A 13,870-nucleotide genomic window follows, 5' to 3' on the forward strand; every position below is an offset into this window, starting at 1 on the left:
TAGTTTCTCTTTGGAAGCTCCCTGTATCTTATGTCTTTTGAGGAAAAGTTCCTAATAACATTGTGTAATTTTTCTAAGGAAATTGGTTTATTTAAGCATTTTTGGACTTTTTTCTTCTTAATAAAGTGTACCTGTTATTTATTATTAACCCATATTTATCATTCTTTATTTTTGTCCACATTTCATTACTTATTTTCATATTTGCATATGATACATTTTCATTTAAAAGTTTTCAAGAGGTTTATCTTATTCTGAAATTGAAAAACCTGACTGTGAAGCACTATCTTGGATTTAAATACAGGTCATGATTGTGTGGACACCAGGAGGCTCTGGGCCATTGTGACTGACAAGTTAGAAGGACTGATGCCCACCTTCTTGACACATGAGAAGGGCCTGAACCTGCTTCAGTGGGACTTGGAGCAGGACTCCACCAATTTGAGGTTCTCCTCTGCTGTGACTCTATAACCCCCTGGTGAAACTGGATGGTGGCATTTCTCAACCCACATGGAAACCTACATCATCTCTTCCTTCTTCCTGTGACTAAAGGCATCACCAGTCCAAAATCATGTAGGGAACAGTCATGGGGAATGTGACTCCATATGTCATGAGTGACTCCATTCCCAAGAGCAAAAGGAAAGAAGGAGTAAGACTCTGCCCGCAGATCTCATCGTTGTGCCCAGGAGGCTGCGCTGTTATTTCCTTCATGGTTCAATGCCCCATTGTGACCTACAATGCACATGAGAACACGGCCTGCTACCCCAGTGTAGCTCAGAGAGCAGATCCTGCCTTCACTTACAGGACGTGGTGCTCACCATGCCCCCCCTCCACAGTGTAGGATTCCAGAATACCCACCTGTTTCTATTCTGCACACATGAGCTCCAGGAACTACAAAGTCAGCATGATTAAGGTCCTTGTTCAGGTGACCAAATGTCAGAGAGGGTAACTGAGGATAGGACCCTTGTGATGGGAAGAATAACTGGGGGGTGTCCTGAGAGGAGTGCGGGGGAGTTCCCTCAAACTGGAAGATTAAGGTGAGTGGCAGATGACAAGTTGTTAAGTTCACAGGGGCTTCTCTGACCTGACAGGAGCCTGAGCTTTGAAAGGATCAATCTTTTCCCAGGTTTTTTGTATCTATCTATCTTCCTCATGCCCTCATCCATTCACTCCAACACATTCCACAGGTTCCTCAGATAGCTCTCCTTTGGAGGGGCAGGGGCTCTATGCTGGAGAACCCGCAATGATCTAGGCAGAGGAGGTCCATTTCCTTTGCCTTAGATAGTCCTCTCTCACCCTGCACTTTTTGCTTAACCTTTTCTCCTCTCCTGGACATCTTGTAACTTTTGACTTCCTATCCCTCTGTTATTGATTTGGTTCTCCAAATATGAATCACCTCCATTTTCAGAGTACATGGTTAAAATCTCCCCTTCATCTGGGATTCCATGAAAAATGCCTCTCTCATTCTTCAACAGGCCCAGCGAGGGCCTTTCCCTGAACCACAATTTTCTATGACAGAGTTTCATAATTCTGTCTCTGACTTCTTCTTCTTACACTTGCCTTTGTCTAAGACCAGAAGAAGAGACGGGCAAATATGTGGAGTAGATGTATGGGGATAGGCCACTACCTTATATAGAGAAGATGCATCTTTACAAGGGAACCTTAATTTTGTTGAAGGTCCATGAATCTTTCCTAGAATCCTCATTCAGATCCTTCCTCACTTGGAGAGTTCAGAGGTGGGGCAGACCCACACATCTCAGGGGAGGACTGCTGGTCTTTGACAACCTCCTCCCCTAAGGACTCACTTAGATGGTTCTGTTCTCCTCAACACAAATTACCCTTATTTTCACAATCTGACCTTTTTGTTATTCATATGTCATATCCCATCTATATCTATGTATTTAAGATATTTATATACATTTCAGATATTACAGCATATTTTAAAATTATGTACTTTATGAATATCTGGGTCTTAGAGATTCAATGCTGAATAACTTCTATAACTTCTTTATTTGTAACTGAAGAAGTCTCAGTAGTGGAACATATGAATCAATTAAACAAGGTACCATTATCTGGGAAATAGTTTATTACCAGAAACTTATAGTTACTCACTGCATGATTCCAGCATAAACAGACAATAAGGACATCTAATTGGAATGAAATATACTTTTTTAAAAATCAACCTTCAAATAATCCAGCAGTCGTAGGTGTGCGTCAAATCTTGAGGGTTATTCCCTAGATATCATTGTTCTCAGAGAAGGGGAATTATGGTCCAGTGAGGAGATGGGGGAGATGTTAGAGCTTGGAGGAGGGAGGGGAAGCTGGGGAACCAGCAGAGAAAGGCTGCTTATAGGGAGGAGGGTGTCCTCTACCAGGGGCCACATCCTGAGGAAGCAAAGAGCTGGAAGCATATCTCTCCTCTCCTTCCTGCCAAAATCACTGGGTCAGGAACAAAGAGGGAAGCTCCTTCCTCACCCCACCTCTTACTACTTCGACTGCATCAACCGGAGAATTCTTGGTCCTTGTGAAATACATGTTTCACAAATGATTACATAGGTTCTAGAAAACATAAATCAGGTGTATGTCAAACTGGAAAAGAAGAAAAAGCTTTAGGGTTTTCTATTTTCCCCATAAGGGGTCGAGGCAACAGCCATTTTATTTAGTCATCTATTTTTTCCTGTGCATACAGTCAATCATGTGAGATTGCTTATTTTAAGGTCACGGATGCAGAGCTTCCTTCTCATATTCTTTCCTGTTTCATTACTTGTTCCTACTCTTCCAAAATAGGGAACATACTCTATCATCAATCCTCAATGAGATCTATCTAGTATCTCCCACAGGAGTTCAAGTGGTAATGCCCTATCACAACCAGGTAGTGTTGTCTATATCCAAAATGAAGAAGCCCAAAAAAGATACTAATAAACAATTCTATTTAGGATAGCATCAAAAAGAATAAAACATTTAGGAGGGAATATAACAAGTAGGAAAAAATTGTAAACTGAAAACTACAAAAGATTGCCAAAAATTAAGCAGATTTCAGTAGTGAGAAGACACGGTGGCAATGGATTGGATGACTTAATATAGTGAAGCTTCAACCACCGTCATCGAAATACATCTACACACTTGGTGTCATCCTGCCATTTGGACACTCTCCTGGTTCAATCCTTCACTGTCTACTGTTCATCCCCTCTGGTTCCCTGTTAGGCAAGATGTTAGACAAAGCTGTTTATTGGACTCAGATCTTAGACACATAACTCCAGTGACTTCCATGGAACTCTGTACAATATTTCTAGGTTAGAGTCCAATGTAATTAGAGTGCAGGACCATGATGGTTTCAGTGCAGGGGAGGTTGAAGAACACCTCAGAAGTGAGGAGAGGTCCATTTATAGTAAGGCTCTCTTAATAGGAATCTTCATGCTGAGTAAATAACAGAATGAGCCTAGAAATACAAAGTATATCAGAGGGACAAACAAATTAGAATTTCTGGCTAACATTCAGGGGAAAAAATGATCTCAGACAAATCAGTAGGGGTGGAAGACATATTTCCCCTGATGGCATTATATTGTCATAGCAAATATAGGCTGAAAAGCCTTAGCAGTGAGGGATGCAGACTTGACAGGAAATCTATATAGTAACAAGAAAACAACAACAACAGCGTTCAAATGAAAGAAGAATTCACATAGAATCATTAGAAGGTGTGAACCATCTTGGTACCCTGAGAACCTTATGACCTTTACTTGTTTCAAGAGGATGATAGAGTTGTAAGGACCTGAGGCACCTGGAAGAAGCAAACTCAATGACAGATAATTCTGAAGTATCTGGTAATATGAGCACAATGCAATTTATCATGTATTTAACTGTCTGGAGACCATTAGTTTTTTGAAAATAACTGTCAGGGCCAAAATTGACAAGGGCAACTCCTCATTCTCCTTTCCTGGGCAGTGACATTAAAATGATTGAGTTGCACAGTCTGGACACCATTCCAAGAGTGTTGGGTGGAGTCAGAGGAGATGGTGGGCTAAGCATGTTAGCGCAGCAGGGGGCGCTGTCGCATGGGTCCTGTGAGACCAGACTTCTGGGCCAGGTGTCTAAGAAAATACACAAATACACAAATTCTTGCAAACTGGGCAGGCAGTGTCCTCAGTGAAGTATTGTGCTCCCAGGAGTCCCTGGAGTCTCATGAGTTCTCAGTTCTGACTCAATTTCTCCAGGCACATTTCATCCTCAATCCCCATGGAGTCATTTTCAGAGCTGATGTTCAGGCAGAGGGAGACAATCAAATACCTGGTCAAATTTGCATTTTAAAAAATCATCAGTATTGCTACCTGTGTCTAAGGTGAGAGACCTTTGATGAGGGGCAAATGGGAATGCCACCAGTGAGTCCTCAGGGATCAGAGTGGTGGGGCTTCTCTGTCCTGTCCTGATTCTTCCCTTTACCTCCTCCCTCATCAACAAGGGGTTCCTTTCAGTGATGAGGGAAAAGATGCAGAGGGCGGTCATTTGTAGACCCTTGCTCTCATTATTTGCACAGGATGGTCATCTCCCCAGTCATCCAGTTGCCTTATGGTTCAAGCTCTTCTTCAGGGGGCTAAACTGGAATATGCTATGCTGTCGTCTGTGGTAACAGATAATTTTTTCTCTTAGAAAAAAATATTCATATTTGCATCTAATTTCTAATCTCTCTATATATACATAATATATATTTGAAATATATTGTATAAATATGTAAGCATTAAACATATGATAAATATATAATGTATTATATTTCAAGACTATTATTCGAATGAGAGAGAGAGAATGTGTGGGGAAGGGCAGAGGGGAGGAGTGAGAAATTTTAGCAGATTCCATTGTAGAGGTGACAAGCAGATGTGGGGAATTGAGACCGGACGAACCTCCTGAGTTCTGTCCTCAATCCATTGGGCCTGAACAAAATGGCTTGTTGTTTGGAAGCTCATTTGTAGCATGTATGGATTCAGACTGTGTGTTCTCTAGGCCTTGAGATGGGATCATCATAAGGACTTTTACTACCATCCCTGGTGTCACCCCATACCATAGTTATTTCCTCTTCACCAAGTCATTAGAAACGCTGGCACATTTGGCCAACCTCATAGGCAAAGATTATAGCAGCAGAACAAAGACACTTGGGGTTTCAGAAATACGGAAGCCGATGGAGAGCAGCTGGTGCCCTGACTGGTATGGTTCCACTTCTAGTATGATCTGGATGACTGGAAAATGTGATGTGAAATGTCTCTTAGAGGAGATATGTCCCATTTCCCCTGAATAATGACAAAAATAAAACCTAACAGACAAAATCAATAAACCAGAGACAGAATGTATTTCAGATAAATTGCCAAACTTCTGGAGAGTTGAGCAGTCATAAATATACAGATACAAATATATATAAGAAGGAAAGAAAGAAAGGATATAAAGAGAGAGAAAGAAAGAAAAAGGAAAAAAGAAAAAGGAAGGAAGGAAGGAAGGAAAAACACTATACAATGTATTTCTCAAACAAAGCACAAGAAAAAACACGTGGCTAAAAAGTAAGTTAAAGACATTACCAGATATTTCACAGAAGGAGATAGGGAGATTTCATATAAACATGTGATATTCTATTCCATACTATATATCATTAGGGAAAAGCAAAAGCAAATATGAATGAGCTACCATTGCACAATTATCAGAATAGCCAAAATCCAGTAGACTGACATCAGATAGATTATGAACAGAAAAAGAATCATTTAAAATAGCACCAAATGGGGCAGCCCCAGTGGTTCAGCCATTTCGTAGTGCCTTCAGTCCAGGGTGTGATCCTGGCGACCAGGGATGGAGTCCCGTGTCAGGCACCCTGCATGGAGCCTGCTTCTCCCTCTGGCTGTGTCTCTGCCTCTCTCTCTCTCTCTCTCTCTGTGTATGTGTGTGTGTGTCTCTCATGAATAAAAATAAAATCTTCAAAAAAATAAATAAAATAAATAAATAAAATAAAATAGCACCGAATATGCATTGTCGCCACCCATACTCTCAATGATATGTCATGTTAGTATGACACATCTTCCCAATGATGCACTAAGAACATCAATTCACTTCTGTGCTATTTTTCCCCAAATCCATAAAATTAATGTAATCATGAGAAAAAAATCAGATAAACCCATGTTCTGGGACATTCTACAATATACCACACCAGCTGTCTCCAAATTCACAAAATCAAGAACAGAGAAAGCCTGAAAACTGATACATTGGAGAATTTTAGTATGTCCTTATGAACATTCTACAATATACCACACCAGCTGTCTCCAAATTCCCAAAATCAAGAACAGAGAAAGCCTGAAACTCATACATTGGAGGATTTTAGTATGTCCTTATGAATAAATGCAATGTTATTACTTGGATTGATTTTAGGCAAAACAGTGTTAAAATAAGTAAATAAATAAATAAATAAACAAACAAACAAATTTTGAAATCCAGATTGAGTCTGCAATTTTTTCAGGATTATCACACCACTGGTAAATACTTGTTTTTATAAACATATCATAACAACACAAAATGTTACCATTAGAAAAAGCTGGGTGAAACATAGAGATCTCTATCCCATATTTGTATTTATTTCCTTAAATATAAACTTATTACAGAATAAAATTTCTATACACAAACAAATAAAAGAAAAAAGGAATAAAAATTTCTTCTCTCCACTCCTCTGCATTTAAGAACAGAAAGACAGATATTTGTGCTCTACTGGTTTCCAGCCGGCCTGTAAAACTTATCACATTGAGTTTTTGGTTATGGAATGTATTTGTTTTTCTTTACACTGTAAAGAGTAATGTAAAAATAACAATCAGGTTCTTTGTCTTTTATTTACACAGCTTGAGAGTCAAGATAAATCTCCTCCCTTCCAGCAGTTCAGCAGGTTCCCCACCATTCTAGCCCTGGAAGAAAGAATTCAGAATGGGCACCATGAGATTCCCCAGCACTGGACAGCAGGAAGTGCTCCCATTCATGCAGGTCTTCTCTCTTACAACTGAAATGTCCTGACACACTACAACAAACAAGTATAGGAAGACTTTTGAAGGTAGAAAGAGGAAGAAGGAAGACTTCAAACAAATTGAGGAAAATGCCAAAGTGAGTACCCTGGTTCCTTTTCTTGTGTTAGGTCCCCTACATGTAAGACAAGATCCTGTAGGTTCCTCCAACCAAGAAACATTCAAAGGCTGAGATCCAGAAAATCAAACCAGAAAACACTAAATCTCAAAAAGAAAAGAAAAGAAAAGAAAGAAAACACTAAAACTCCAAAAGCAGCAACTCCTTTGGTCAGAGGATATGTAGATAAGTTGGCCTGAGTGGAGGAAATATTTGGACAAACCTGCCCATGACTTGCACACACTAATGAATCCCCAAAGGGTATCCTCATGCAGGGTTCAATTATTGCTCAGCAGAGACATGGTGTCCATATCCTCCTGGCAGAAGCAGGCAGTGTCCCAATACCATCCGCCATGGTGTCAGCTACTGAGGAGATAGCTGAGCCTCCATCGCATGGGAACATCATCAATTCTGGGCAAGGCAGGCCTAGTTGACTAGTTTGCACCCCAGGTTTTCTCACCCATGATTTTGGCAGATACTGGGGAGATCATATGAACTCCCTCGCTCAGCAGGGAGAATGAATGCAGTGGTACATGGCAAAGCTGGTTTGTTGCCATAACCCATTGCTAGTGGCGGTCTGAACACTGGGGAACTGAGCCTGGGCTCTCCCTGGGCCTCGAAACACTGAAGTATGATGCAGGAGGCAAGGGAGGTGGACCTGTATTTGATCCTCCACTCCCTGGTGTCAGTGAGGGCAAGGAATGCAGTGGGGAGCAGAGGATCCACTCCCTGAAGGAAAGCAGCTCCATTCAGTCCTGTGCATCCCACCATGGTGTTGACAGGGCCCAGGAACGAGCTTGTCCCACACCCCCACCTGATAAGAGCTGGGAAGTGGCAATCACTGCCCCACCTTCTCCAGCAGAGAGTAAGCAGCAGAGTGGTAAACATTTTCATTTGAGCCACCTGGAAGCTGACATGAACACCCTTCCCCTTTTGCTGCACCTCAGCGGGAGGATCGCTTGTTTGAAGAAAAATAACTGAGGATCAAGCATATCATTATATAATAGCCATAATACCCAGGATCCAATAAAAAAGTATGACATGTCAAGTACCAGGAAGATAAAATCCTGAATAAGAAAGGAGAATCAACTGACACCAGCACTGAGATCACTCACATGCTGTAATTATTGGACAGGTAGTTTTAGGCAACTCTCATAAAACCCATGTGGTGTAAAATTACAAGCACTCTACAACAAATGGAAAAAATAGAAATGCAGAAATTAAAGAGAAATCATCAAAACAAACCAAATGGAAATTTTAGAACTGAAAAAGATAACAGAAGTCATTGACAGAAAGGAAACTCTCCAGAGGGACTCAAGAGTAGGTAACACTTCTTTTTTTTTTTTTTTTAACACTTCTTATTTGTTTGTTTTCTTGCTTATTTGTTGAAACCAATAATGGGCTCCATTCCTCCTGCACAGTTCCCTCCTCCTTGACTGATCCGCTGAGGCTGTCACCAGGGGGCTCTGTGCACCTGCTCAGAGCTGGCCAGGCCTGAAACCCACTGAAAAGGTTCCACCTGCCTGGGCCCTGCACTGGTGCTTACTGCCAGAGGGAGAGATGACAGCAGCTGTCTCCTCCCAGGGGACAAACCCATAGCTCTCACCCACTCCAGAAATCCACCTTGGATGGAAGCCACTAGCTGGGCTGAGGGTCCAGAATCAGATAGAATTGTGGGCTCCTATTTACACAACATACCCCCAAGCGCACCCTTCATCCCGGAGCTGAGGAGGAGATAAACAAAACATCCCAAAAGAAATAAAAGTTAAACTGAGATATGACTTCACACCAGTCATAACAGCTAATAGACACAACATAGGAAACAGCAGGTGTGGGCAATGGTGTGGAGAAAGGGGAAACGTCTTGCACTATTGATGGGTGTGCAAATTTATGTAGATCCTTTGGAACACAATTTGAAGGATATTCAAAGCGTTAAAAATAGAAATACTCTGTGATTCAGCAATTACCCTCCTGGTATTTACCCAAAGAATACAAAAATAATAGCTCAAAGGGATACATGTTCCCTGATGTTCATAGTGGCATTTTGAGCAATACCAGAGTGAGCCCAACTGATAAATGGTTAAAGAAGTTATATATATACATATATATGATGGAATATTACTGAACCATAAAAAGAATCACATTTTATCATTTGCAAAGATGTGGATGGAGCTAGGGAGTATAATGCTAAGTGAAGTAAGTCAATCAGAGAAAGACAAATACTATATAATTTCACTCATGAAGAATTTAAGAAATGAAACAATGCATCATAGGGGAAAAAGAGAGGAAAACAAGAACGAACCCTTAACTCTAGAGAACTAACTAATGCTTACCAAATGGAAGGTGGGTGGAGGGATGGGTTACAAAGGTGGTGCAGGGGTTTAGGAGTGCACTTGTGATGAGCACAGGCTCATTTATTTAAGTCTTGAACTACTAAATTGTACTCCTATTACACATTGTGTTAATAATTGAAATGTAAAGAAAAACTTAAATAAAAAAGAGACATCCCAGAGACCAGAGCCAGTTTTAAGGCCAGGGAATCTGTGGAAATTCCACAGCATGATCTTGACTCCTCTCCTTCTTCTCCCCTTCCTCAGCCACTTCCCATGTTCATGGGGATCTCAGAGGCATCCTTAGAAGGGATCCATCCACCTTTCTTCTTCATTCCTAACATGTGCCTCTTTTCATTTCAGGGACCAATTCTTAGATCGTGGTGACTCAGGAGACTTCATGGCAGTGTCCCCAGGAGGGACAGTCACTTTCAGAAATGCCTCCAGCACAGGACTCTATCCATACTGGATCTAGGCAAAGATTGGCCAAGTCTGGAGCATTTATTTATAATAAAAACAATAAATACTGATTTCTCAGGCTCCCTTCTTGGGAACAAGTCTGACTTGACCAACTACTAGTGCCCAGCCTGAGGACGAGGATGAGTACCCCTGGGGGCTACACTATAGTGGTGCTGGGCCCAGTGAGAAACCAAGATGAGGAAGGGACACATACACTTTGTTTCATCAAGTGTGGATACAAATATCATGTGATTACTGACATCTCATGGCCAAATACATGAGCCCAGAGCACTATAAATGCAGACTGGTCATGGGGAGATGGGCATTGGGAAGGGTCTGGTCTGATTTCCATCCCTGGGTGAATGCTAACATTGAAAAGTATATGAGTGACTCAGGAGGCATTAGTTCACAAAAACCCAAAATCAGATATTTTGTATTACAAAATGTCTGTTGGATCAGGACTATAGATTGAGGCTAAATACATTTCCTTTACAGAAAAAAATGAAAAATCGAGGAGTGTTCATTTAGTATTTTCTTGATGCTTACTTTATCAGGTTGCATTTCAGTGCAATGAAACTGTGTTGCATACTTAAAAATAATAATAGCAATTTTTTTTTAAAGGGAGGCCTGCTTAGTTCAGGGGTTGAACTCCTGCCTTCAGCCCTGGCCTTGATCCTGGAGTACTGGATTCGAGTCCCATTTTGGGCTCCATGCATGGAGCCTGTTTCTCCCTCTGCCTGTGTCCCTGACTCTCTGTGTGTGTGTCTTTCTTGAATGAAGAAATAAAAACTTTAAAATAAATAAATAAATAAATAAATAAATAAATAAATAAATAAAATAGTGATACTTATAAACTTTTTGGGAAAGGATTCTTCTTTCCTAACATTCTCATTTAAATTCTATCTTACCAAAGAACATATGTTGAAATTGTAGAGCTCAGGACTTCGAATGTGACATTATATGGAAAACGGGTACTGCAGATGTAATTAGTACAGATGCAGTGATTAAGGGGGTGGGGTGGCCTCCTAATTCAATTGATTCCTGTGCTTGTACCATGACAGTCAGATGGAGACAAGCAGGGATCCGTGGGAAGGTGGAGACAAAGAATGTGGTTCTGCAGCTGCAGAGAGGGAACCCGAAAATTTGTCCTCAAATTTCTTACAGTTATGGAGAGGCAAGAAGGACTCCTCTGCAGGTTTCAGACAGATCATGGCCACTCCCTACAAAGGGGGGAGGTGTGTATGAACAGCAGAAATGCATAGACATGGCCAACAAGCACATGAGGAAATGCTCCGCATCACTTGCCATCAGGGAAATGCAAATCAAAAATAATAGTGAAAGGGAATAGAAGGGAAGGGAGAAGAAATGGGTAGGAAATATCAGAAAGGGAGACAGAACATAAAGACTCCTAACTCTGGGATACGAACTAGGGGTGGTGGAAGGGGAGGAGGGTGGGGGGTGGGGGGGAATGGGTGACGGGCCCTGAGGGGGACACTTGACGGGATGAGCACTGGATGTTACTCTGTATGTTGGCAAATTGAACACCAATAAAAAAATAAATTTATTATAAAAAAACACAATGAGATAACACCTCACACCAGTGAGAATGGGGAAAATTAACAAGACAGGAAACTACAAATGTTGGAGAGGATGTGGAGAAATGGGAACCCTCTTGCACTGTTGGTGGGAATGTGAACTGGTGCAGCCACTCTGGAAAACTGTGTGGAGATTCCTCAAAGAGTTAAAAATATATCTGCCCTACGACCCAGCAATTGCACTGCTGGGGATTTACCCCAAAGATACAGATGCAGTGAAACGCGGGGACAACTGCACCCCGATGATTATAGCAGCAATGTCCACAGTAGCCAAACTGTGGAAGGAGCCTCGGTGTCCATCGAAAGATGAATGGATAAAGAAGATGTGGTCTATGTATACAATGGAATATTCCTCAGCCATTAGAAACGACAGATACCGACAATTTGCTTCAACGTGGATAGAACTGGAAGGTATTGTGCTGAGTGAAATAAGTCAATCAGAGAAGGACAAACATTAAATGGTCTCATTCATTTGGGGAATATAAATAATAGTGAAAGGGAATAAAGGGAAAGGAGAGAAAATGTGTGAAAATATCAGTGAGGGTGACACGACATGAGAGACACCTAACTCTGGGAAATGAAGAAGAGGTAGTGGAAGGGAGGTGGGCAGGGGGTGGGGGTGAATGGGTGATGGGCACTGAGGGGGGCATTTGGCGGGATGAGAACTGGGTGTTATGCTATATGTTGGCAAATTGAACTCCAATTAAAAATTTAAAAATTTTCAAAAATATAGTAATAGATGCTTTTGAACACTAACTTCCATAAAGATATCTCGGAATACTTGTTAAATATTGATCTATGAATGTGTCCTGTGCACCTACCAGCCCTTTAAACCAGCTCCACTGTCCTCTGATCAGTGATGCTTGACATGATACACCCTTAACTTTCACCTTTTGTGATAACTTCTCTGGTGACACATTAATTGGCTATTTGTGCACATGGTTGTTCTTTAGATAAGGAAGCATCACTTCACAGAATGAGACCAGAGTAATCGTGTGCTGTGTATACAAATCATGGTATCTAGAGATAAGACATGGGGGTGTGGACACGGCCCTGGTGAGCTGGTGAAAGCCCCTGGGGTCCCAGGGCTTTGATCCCAGATGGGGTGGGTGTGTGACCAATAGGGGAAGCTGTGGACCTGTAGGTGTGGGCCCTACATAACTGTTCAGGGAGGAACCTTCACTTAAGGAAGCCTGGGTCTGTGTGCTGAGCCCTCTGCTCACTGATGGGGACTCAACAGCTGTGTCCTCTCAGGCCTGGAAGAGTCCCCTGAGCAGGGACTGCATGTGGTCTCAGCAGGTTCTTCCTCCAGGGCTCTCCCCAGGGGGGAAGCTAACTCCCAACCTCCACAATGGGGTGTGAGCTGAGCTCCAGCACCAGGGCTCAGGGAGGGGCTGGGAAATCACTAGATGGACTTCATTTGCATGGACACCCTCTGGTAGAAAATAATGGGGGTAAAAGGAGGCATCTGCAGAAGCCCACCTGGTGTGGGGACCGTCACCATGTCCTGGACTCCTGTCTCCTGATGTACTTCTCTCAGTGCACAGGTACAGACAGGCCTCACATACCAGGTCCCAGTTCCTAGGCTCCATCAGCCCCTCTGGCTCAGCTACTGGGAAGTTTTCTCTGGTCTTTGCTCCATTACCCATCAGTGTCTGTGTTTGCAGGTCCCTGTCCCAACCTTTGCGGACCCAACGCCCTCCCTCTCTGCATCTCCTGGAACAACAGACTCATCTGCACCCAGAGCAGTGGCCCCAGTGTTGGCAGCTACTACAAACACTGGTTCCAGCAGAAGCCACGGAGCCCTCCCCGGTACCTCCTGTACTACTTCTCAGACTCAGATGAGCACCAGGGCTCTGGGGACCGCAGCCACTTCCCCTGATCCAAGGATGCCTCAGGAAAGGCAGGGCTCCCTCATTTCTGGGCTACAGCCTGAGGACTAGACTGACCTTCACTGTCTAATCAGAAACAATAATGCTTCTCACAGTGACAGTGGCAAATCAGGACATGGGACAAAATCCTTCATCTCTTCAGATTCTTCTTTCATGAAAATTTATACTTGTAAAATAAGTTGTATATATATATTGCGTACTTACAAGTGCCACCTGGTTCATAATGGGTTTATTCTCAATTATCTCATCAGTGTCTCTATGTCCTTAGAAAAAACATAAAACAAAAATAAAACAAAACACTTATATGTTGTAACATTCATGTTACCTGGGTTTCCAAATGTCATAAAACTGGAATCTCTGCTGGTAAATGTTTTTCTCCTGAAATGAGGACAAAGAGCCTTTCTTTGACTTTATCCCCCTCAGAGGTCTTAGACTATCTAAGCAGAGGGTGCCGTCCTCCCCAGCATGG

General features: G+C 42.2%; 1 long non-coding RNA gene across 1 annotated transcript; it reads left to right on the top strand.

Annotated features, from left to right (window-relative positions):
- Nucleotides 1-761: 761 nt before the first annotated feature.
- On the top strand, nucleotides 762-9,949 carry LOC140619054 (uncharacterized). The gene is made up of 3 exons (XR_012018981.1): nucleotides 762-1,031; nucleotides 6,852-7,107; nucleotides 9,819-9,949. It is a non-coding gene; the product is annotated as an uncharacterized lncRNA (long non-coding RNA).
- Nucleotides 9,950-13,870: the final 3,921 nt, after the last annotated feature.

This window comes from Canis lupus, chromosome 27 (assembly GCF_048164855.1).
Source record: "Canis lupus baileyi chromosome 27, mCanLup2.hap1, whole genome shotgun sequence".
In the NCBI taxonomy this organism is placed as follows: Eukaryota; Metazoa; Chordata; class Mammalia; order Carnivora; family Canidae; genus Canis; species Canis lupus.